The sequence below is a fragment of the Siphateles boraxobius genome, unplaced genomic scaffold (assembly GCF_051911475.1).
Source record: "Siphateles boraxobius isolate OS27281-9 unplaced genomic scaffold, OSU_SipBor_1 52, whole genome shotgun sequence".
Lineage (NCBI taxonomy): Eukaryota > Metazoa > Chordata > Actinopteri > Cypriniformes > Leuciscidae > Siphateles > Siphateles boraxobius.
The window spans coordinates 864,306-873,998 of NW_027509164.1; the positions used below are offsets into that span (position 1 = coordinate 864,306).

The 9,693-nt window shown below is 34.7% G+C and overlaps 1 long non-coding RNA gene across 3 annotated transcripts; it reads left to right on the plus strand.

Annotated features, from left to right (window-relative positions):
- The first annotated feature begins 241 nt into the window (after positions 1–241).
- On the plus strand, positions 242–2,641 carry LOC143713564 (uncharacterized). Of its 3 annotated transcripts, none has more exons than XR_013195124.1 (7): positions 242–314; positions 690–787; positions 864–934; positions 1,028–1,126; positions 1,562–1,632; positions 2,068–2,166; positions 2,249–2,641. It is a non-coding gene; the product is annotated as an uncharacterized LOC143713564 (long non-coding RNA). The 3 variants fall into 3 exon arrangements; XR_013195126.1 differs by lacking the exon at positions 242–314 and adding an exon at positions 433–545; XR_013195125.1 differs by lacking the exons at positions 2,068–2,166; positions 2,249–2,641 and adding an exon at positions 1,726–1,815.
- Positions 2,642–9,693: the final 7,052 nt, after the last annotated feature.

Consider the following 9,693-nt stretch of genomic DNA (forward strand, 5'->3'; position numbering starts at 1 on the left):
ACCTCCCATAATTGCTCTTCTTTCTGGCGCTCCAAAGCTACATCCAGTCAAGGTTTTTGTAGTGTTTATGCATTCAATTTGTTAAATTTGTGTTTTTGATTTTTCTTCATTTTAGACAATGGTTTTGGTTTTTAGCTGAATTTGTTTTTGATCTAATTTCTGCCAGTCTAAGCCATCCAAACAACACTGGATGCTTCCAATCTGCATAGGAAGCATCCACAAAGACTGCCTGGAATTGTCTTATAAAATGCAATTAAATTAATAGGATTACAAGAAAACATCTAAAAATGATCTAGAAAACTTCACATATAAAGGTAAGTTGGCATGATTGTGTACATTTTAATAGTTTAAAAAGAAAATATTTAAGGCACTATCAACTAACAATATAATTTCAGATTTATAAACTGTGTTATCTTACCTTTTTGTCAGTAATTTTTTTTTTTTTAGATTTCTGAAACACTGAAGTCATAATTCCTCCATATACCCATCACAAGATTTTCTGCTCCATGAACTCCTCTACAGAAGCACAAAGCTGATCAAAAAAGGTTTTTTTGATTTTATGTCTGCAAAGCTTGAATGAAAGCATGTCAATTTCAGTTAACAGATTATCTACATTAATGGCAATATGTCTTTGTGTAAACCGCTTCACATTCATCAAGCAGTTTGTTATATGCATGTAATCTCTGCAGATTTCTGAACGAACTGAAGTTATAATTTCCTCCATATGTCCATCACAAGATTATCTGCACCATGAAGTTTTATAAAGAATCGCACAACTTTTAAGACGGTAAGTTTTATTGAAGAAAATCTAAGTTGTGGACATTTATACAAGCACTGATAATCTACTAATGGTACGCTTTCAGATTTGTGCAGCAACTCTAACTACTGTTGATATTTTGAAGTCCACATATCCCTATACAAATGTCCACAAAAGGTAAGCTAACAGACCATGTCTATATTAGTTGTGAAATGTTTAATGTGAAGAATTCACTTATAGCATTTTGTTGAATGAATGTAATATTTTCAGATTTCTGAAATTCACCAAAGTCCTAACTTCCTCCATATATCCATCACAAGATTATCTGCACCATGAACTTTTATAAAGAATCACACAACTATTAAGACGGTAAGTTTTATTGAAGTAAATTTTAAGTTGTGGACATTTATACAAGCACTGATTAATCTACTAATTTAACGCTATAATAACGCTTTCAGATTTGTGCAGCAATGTTGATATTTTGAAGTCCACATATTCCTATACAAATGTCCACAAAAAGGTAAGCTAACAGACCATGTTCATGTTAGTTATGAAATATTTAATGTTAAGATTTCACATATAGCACTTTGATTAATGAATGTAATATTTTCAGATTTCTGAAATTCTGAAATTCTGAATGACTTCTGAAAGTCATAATTTCCTCCATATACCCATCACAAGATTCTCTGCTCCATAAACTTTTATAAAGAAGCACACAACTAATAAAACGGTGAGTTTTATTGAAGTAAATTTAAGTTGTGGACATTTATACAAGCACTGATTAATCTAATTGTACACTTCCAGATTTGTGCAGCAACTCTAACTACTGTTGATATTTTGAAGTCCACATATCCCTATACAAATGTCCACAAAAGGTAAGCTAACAGACTATGTCTATATTAGTTGTGAAATGTTTAATGTGAAGACTTCACTTATAGCATTTTGTTGAATGAATGTATTAATTTCAGATTTCTGAAATTCACCAAAGTCCTAACTTCCTCCATATATCCATCACAAGATTATCTGCACCATGGACTTTTATAAAGAATCACACAACTATTAAGACGGTAAGTTTTATTGAAGTAAATTTTAAGTTGTGGACATTTATACAAGCACTGATTAATCTACTAATTTAACGCTATAATAACGCTTTCAGATTTGTGCAGCAATGTTGATATTTTGAAGTCCACATATTCCTATACAAATGTCCACAAAAGGTAAGCTAACAGACCATGTCCATGTTATTTATGAAATGTTTAATGTTAAGATTTCACTTATAGCACTTTGTTGAATGAATGTAATATTTTCAGATTTCTGAAATTCACCGAAGTCATAATTTCCCCACATATACCAATCAAAAGATTGTATGCGGTATGAACTTCTCTAAAGTGTACAACTGATTAAAAAAGGTAATGTACAATGCATATATTGAAACTTGTTACTGAAAACGTATCATTTTTGTGATTTGGTTTATTTCTTTTCCCCTTCTAGAAATAGTGACAACATTCTTCTCAACTATCAATTCAAAAAATGTTCTGAAAAAGCTTTAAACATATGCAGGCAGTCAATAGTCAATTATGTTATTTAACAACTGAGTACATAATCTCCACAGTAACAATGTTGAATGGATGGCTTGTATTACATTTGGCCTATGTATAGTTACTTTAATATGTGCCAGCCAAAAGAGGATGGCCTGCCCCTGCTGAGTCTGGTTCCTCTCAAGGTTTCTTCCTTTGCCACTACGCTGATTATGCTCCAGCCCTTGGTCCATGATGTTCCACACTGCTATCTCAGGGAGTTTTTCCTTGCCACTGTCGCCTTTTGGCTTGCTCACTGGGTTATTAAGGCACAACATGTTTAAAATAAAGTTGTTGTTTTTTTTAATAAAATTATTGAAATATACTTTGTCCCTGTAGCCATATACTTCATTTTAATGTCTTTGATTTTCTACTTGTACTAAATGGATATAGACACTATATTTATTATATGAATTGATTCTACACAAACTTTTGGTGTCTTTTACAAAGTGCATCATAAAAAAGCTTAGTGGATAGAGCATTTACATAATTTTCATTTATTTTTTAGTATGCTGTTATTTAACAGTTGTTTTTATTATTTTCAAATATTAAAATTAGTAAGTGACTGTCTGCAGGACAACAGTTAAAACATTGTCCAACCTGAATGTTAATTTTAACTAACTTTGCCCATTGACAATATTTAAACTGCACTTGTTTGATTTAAAGCTTTATGTAGTTAACTTGAAATTTATAAAAGCCAGCATAATTAAATAAAAATAGGTTTAATTAGACCATGAAAAACATCAAATCGAACACAGAATGAATAATGAAGTAATAAAATAAAAAAAAAACATGTTTACTTCTAATTCAAGAGTAAGAAAGATTAGTACAGCTCTTACATGGATAATAAAGGAATTGAAATGACAACTTATATATGATTTTAAAGTTGACGCACACAGGACTCGAACCCACTATCTATAGGTCAGGTGCCTGTCACTCATCACATTGCGCCACTTGGCCAACACACATTTACACAGCTGTTGAAATTCAATAGTTTCAGGAGAGAATCAGGTCAAAATGAAGTATTTTGAAGAAAATGCAGAGCATATTGTATTTAAAAAGTTTGATTAAATCATCCAAAATTGGTCAGATTACTACTCATTACCATTACATGTGTGCACATTTTCCTACTTGTGGTTCATTTGGCTGCCACTGACAACCATTCTGGGTGAAGAAGAACAATTTTACGTAAAAGAATTGCATGTTGTATGTGACAGCTTCAGATGAGATCATTCTTAGGCACAATGCCTGGAACCGACGCAACTTCCACATCTTTTCCTGCCACAGTACCTCATGCGGTCTGGGCACGTGTCACACTGAGTTGCGAACCCACAATGCTAAGCATCGAGATCCGTGGTGTAACACGTTGAGCTAATCACTCATGCGTGTTCACCAGCCTGCTGAGGAGGGGGTTCAGTGTGAGAATGAGTTCACAAAAAAGTTCCATGACATGTTAACCAGATTAGCATGCTAAGCTAATTAATGCTAATTTAGCTTATGACTTGGTACATCCAATCCTGGTAAAATAGATATCCTCTGAATCGACATGGCGCAAGGAATCGATAGAGCACATGTTTGGAGAAAATTTGACAAAATTTGAAGGAGGAGTAGCGAAAAAAACTGAATACTGTACATTTCAAAATGGCCACTACTGTAAAGGGCGGGGTCTTAATATAAGGGATTGGTTTTGATCAGCATGATGACTGGAATCAGGTGGACTAAGTTTCATGTCTCTAGATCAAAGGGTTCAAAAGTTATAACCATTTCAATGTTGAATTTTAGAACTGGTGGTGGCGCTATAGAGTTGGTTCTAGAGGGTCAAAAATTGGTCCAATTACTATTCATTAGCATCACTACAAGTGTGCCAAATTTCATAATTTTCCTACTTACGGTTCATAGGGCTGCCATAGACTCCCATTTGCGGAATAATAATAATAAGATTAAAGCTGCAAGCAGCCTTACAGGGCCAAGCCTTCAATGGTTCCATGAGTTCAAAAAGTACTTAAAAATACTTTGCTTTCAAAACTTTAAAAGAAACTTTAATAACCAAAGTATTCTTACTTATTAACTTCTTACCTCACAGAAGAAATGAGTTCATCCAGCTGCTGAGGTTCAGTAGTTAAAAAGAGAATGAACTCAAAATAAAGACTTTGCATATAAATGAAACACACGTTATATTTAATAGGAAGAAAGAATATTACAATTCTTTGCAGTATTGTAACAGTCACTGCCTGTCACTTGTTTGTTTGTTTTCATTTTCAGTGCTATGTCCATCCCATCCATTAGGGGGCACCAGTAGCACTTCAACCTTATAGATAAAAGAGGAAGTAGGAGAGTAAGAGGGAGATTCGCCGACACACGAGGTTCCGGAGGTGGTTCCGGGGCGGTTGGCAACACTGGACTGTGACTGGAGCACTGATGGCAGGAAATGACGGTAGCTCTGGTAGCGACCCGGAAATGGAGGATGAATCATGTAGCGGGAGTGTTGGAGGGAATGAATGGAGTAGAATAGCAAAGCGGAAAAGAAAGAAAACCTATAGCCAAGGATCATTTACGGATAGTGGAAAGGAGGATCATGTGAGTAGGATTGAGGTGGAAGAATTTAAAGTAATGATGACATTCGGGGAAACCGGAATGACATTAAATCCAATTAAACTGACCAAAGCTTTGAAAAGGGTGTTAGGAGAAATAAAGAATGCAAAGACCCTGAGAGATGGAAAGGTGATTATTATGTGTAAAGATGAAAAACAACAAAAGAAGGCGCTGGATATTAATTCAATGCTTGGATATTCGGTAACAAGCACAATGATGACTAGGAAACCATGGTTAAGAGGTGTCATTTATGGAATCCCAACTGATGTTCCTGTTGATAAAATTAAAAGCGCCATTGAAGGGAGCAAGGTCGTTGGAGCAAAAAGGCTCCAATATGGTAAAAATAAAGAAAGGAAGGATAGTCTGTCTGTGATGCTTCAGTTTGATGAAGAAAGAATGCCAGAGAGGATTAAAATAGGATATGTAAGTTATCAAGTAAGACCTTACGTTCCTCCCCCACTAAGATGCTTCAAGTGTCAGAAGTATGGACATGTAAGTGCGGTTTGCAGAGGTAATTTACGATGTGCGAGGTGTGGGGGCGAACATGAATATGGTAAATGTGACATAGGAGCGAAGGCAAAATGCTGCAATTGCGGTGATGAGCATAGTGCTGGATTTGGGGGATGCAGGGTACACAAACATGCGGTGAAAATTCAGAATGTGAGAATTACGGAGGAGGTGACTTATGCTGAAGCCGCAAAGAAAGCAAAACGACATGAACAGAGACAGGGAGAGGTGGTTAGTAAGGAGGGCAATGGAATTGAAATGGTTCAGGTAAAGACAAATGAGGATAAATTGGTGATTGGAAAAATGGAATTCGTGTCATTTATGGTCGAAGTGATAAATTGTTCGGCTCAAACGGAAAGTAGAACAGAAAGAATTAAAATCATTATAAGGGCAGCAGAGAGATACTTGAATGTAGCCGGAGTAACTTCGGAAAAAATAAATGACACGCTTATGGCTAAATCAAGTGTTCAAACTTCATGTGGAAGTACATAATAATTATGGTTTTAACGGTTTTGCAATGGAATGCTAGAAGTATTATTGCAAATGGACCAGAATTTAAGAGGTATGTAGATCAACAAGATAAGAAACCTAATATAATTTGTATTCAAGAAACGTGGTTAAAACCTCACCTAAAATTTGTATTGCAAGGATATAATATAGTAAGGAGAGATAGAGGGGCAGGAAATGGAGGTGGGGTGGCCACTTTTATTAAAAATGATATAGAATATAGAGTCATTAATGAGATCGAAGCATATGAGTTGGTGGTGATAGAAGTATTTGCAGGGAATCAAACTATTCGAATAATAAATTATTATAATCCTTGTAGTAAACTTAGTAAAGAGTTAGACAAGGTTATTGGGTCAGGAAATCATAAAGTAATTTGGTGTGGAGATTTTAATGCACATAGCACTTTATGGGGAAGTAGTAGTGATGATTATAATGGGGGGGGGTAGTAGAAGAAATTTTAGACAATAATGGGTTAGTATGTTTAAATGACGGGAGAAACACGAGAATAGATTTGGTTCGTGGAGTTGGGTCAGCAATTGATTTAACATTGGTTTCTGAAGAGATAGCAAATAAATGTATATGGGATGTGTGGGAAGAAAATATTATGGGTAGTGATCACTATATAATTTTAAGTAAGGTAGGGATGAGTGTATTGGAGCATAATGTGTTTTTAGCACCAAGATGGAGATTTAAAAAAGCAAATTGGGAAGTGTATGAGTATTTAAGCGAGGTAGAAATAACAGCATTAGATCTAAATGCGATAGAGGATATAGAGGAGTATAATGAGAAAATATGTAAAGTATTGTTTGAGGTAACAGATAGAGTAATAGGTAAAAAGGGATTATGTAAAAAAAGAAAAGCAGTTCCGTGGTGGACAGAAGAATGTAGTATCGCAGTTAGAAATAGGAATAAAGCATTTAAAAAAACTAATTTATTTGGAGATTTTATCTATTATAAGAGAGCACTAGCTGAGGTGAGAAGAAAAGTAAGAATAGCTAAAAAGAAGTACTGGAGAGATTGGTGTAACTCAATAGGAGGAGATGTTGACATAAGTGAAATGTGGGGATCAATTAGAAAAATGGGAGGAATATATAGAAATCAGGTTATACCAGTTTTAAAAAATGATGTAGGGAAAATGGCTGTGGCAGATAAAGAAAAGGCTGAAATGCTGGCTAAAGTTTTTGTTAAAGTCCATAGTGATGATAATGTAACAGAGGATATTAAAAAGAACAGAATTAAGAATAAGAGTCAGCATCCAGACGTGTTGATGAAAAGGAAACCTACTGGAGACACCTTAGATGCAGATTTTAGTATTTATGAATTAAAGATGGCTTTAGGGGGAGTCAAACATACATCTCCTGGAAGAGACGATATATGTTATGTAATGATTCAACATTTGTCAGATAGATCATTGAAAGTGATTCTAAATTTATTCAATAAGATCTGGAATACAGGAAAGCTTCCTTCTTCATGGAAACATGGAATAATAATACCCATAGGCAAACCTGGAAAGGATAAATCCAATCCAATTAATTATAGGCCAATTGCACTAACCGCTAATTTATGTAAATTGATGGAAAAAATGATTGTACGTAGATTAAATTATATATTGGAAGTTAAAGGACTTATGTCACCATATCAAAGTGGATTTAGGGCAGGTCGAAATTCTTTGGATGCTGTGGTAAGCCTGAAAGCAGATATCAGGAAAGCTCAGGTTAATAAAGAAGTAATGGTAGAGGTGTTATTCGACATCGAGAAAGCTTATGATATGCTTTGGAAAGAGGGACTTTTAATAAAAATTAAATGTATGGGAATTGGAGGAAAGATGTATAATTGGATTATGGACTTTCTTCTTGAAAGAACAATTCAAGTTAGGATAGGAGTAGAGTATTCAGAGATATATAAGATAGAGAACGGAACTTCTCAAGGAAGTGTATGCAGCCCAGTTTTATTTAATATTATGATAAATGATGTTTTTTGTAATATAAAAGGTGATGTAGGGAGAGCATTATTTGCGGATGACGGGGCAATTTGGAAAAGAGGTCGTAATATTGCATGTGTAACACAAAGTATTCAAAAAGCAGTGGATGAAGTAGAGGGGTGGGCAAATAATTGGAGCTTTAGATTATCTGTGGCTAAAACTCAGGTTATATGTTTTACTAATAGGAAAAAAATACCAGAGGTTAAATTAAAGTTGTATAAGCAGGAAATGGAGCAAGTGCCTGTAGTCAAATATCTTGGTGTATGGATGGATTCCAGGATGACTTTTGCTATACATGCTAAAAATCTGATTAAGAAATGTAAAAAAGGAATAAATATATTAAGGTGTTTAACAGGGGTGGAATGGGGAGCTTGTAGGTTATCGTTGAAAAGAATATATAATACTTTAATTAGATCAAGTTTAGATTACGGAAGTATAGTTTACGGATTTGCAAACGAGACTACACTCAAAAAGATTGAAGCGATACAAAATCAAGCTCTAAGAATATGTTGTGGTGCAGTTAGAACATCCCCCATAGCAGCTCTACAGGTAGAAGTTGGTGTTGCTCCGTTAAAACTACGAAGACATAAAATAAGACTGAATTATTGGGTCAATATAAAAGGTCATGAAAAGAATCATCCAGTGAAGGGGGTATTAGAAGAATGCTGGGAACATGGGAACAAAAATATTAAAAGCTTGGGATGGAGTGTTCATAGAGAAGCACAAGAAGCGGGTATTGAAGATTGTGATGTAAGCCCTACAGTGATATTATCCAGAATACCACCATGGTTGTTTCCAAGGCCAATAATTGACCTTCAAATTCAGATGAAAATTCAAAATAAGAAAGACATCCTAAAGAATATTATAGCACAGCAGTATTTAGATCAGACGTACTCATCATGGGTGCAAATATTTACTGATGGGTCTAAGGATCCTAGCTCTGGAAGAACAGCAGCTGCTGTATATATTCCTAAGTTTCAAATAAGTATCAAGAAAAGAATAACTGACCATATTTCTGTATTTGCAGCTGAATTAGTTGCAATAATGGTTGCACTCCATTGGGTAGAGGACGTAAAACCGAGAGTAGTAGCTATATGTTCTGATTCGATTGCAGCAATCACAAGTCTCGTAAGTGGAAAAAAAGTATTAAGGCAAGACATTATATATGAGATACTTGATAGTTTGCTAAGAATTAGTAGTGTAAGCTTAATAGTGTTTGTATGGGTTCCTGCTCATGTGGGACTGGAGGCAAATGAAGTGGTAGATAGATTAGCAAAGCAAGCAGTAAAACATAATGAGGTAAATGTGCAAGTGACGTTGAGCAAAAATGAAGTTAAAAGTAAAATAAAAGAATTCATAAAAAATAAATGGCAAGAACAATGGGATAATGAGGAGAAGGGAAGAAAGTTGTATAGTATTCAGAAGCAAGTAGGAAATGAAAGAAGTGTTTTTGGGAATAGGAAAGAGGATACAATGGTGTCTCGTATTAGAATAGGGCACACACGATTAAATCATTCAATGTTAAAGATAGGAAAACATGATACGGGAAATGTAAGTATTGTGATCAGGCAGAAACAATTGAACATGTATTAATAAAATGTGTAAAATATGGAAAAGAAAGGGAAGTACTTAAGAGGATAGTAAGGAAATTGGGTGTGGTAGTATTCAGTATGGAAAGTTTATTGGGAAAGCAAGTAGAACAAGTTAAAATATATAGTGCGATAATGAAGTATATCAAAGAAATAGGAATAGATTGGAGAATTTGAAGGTTT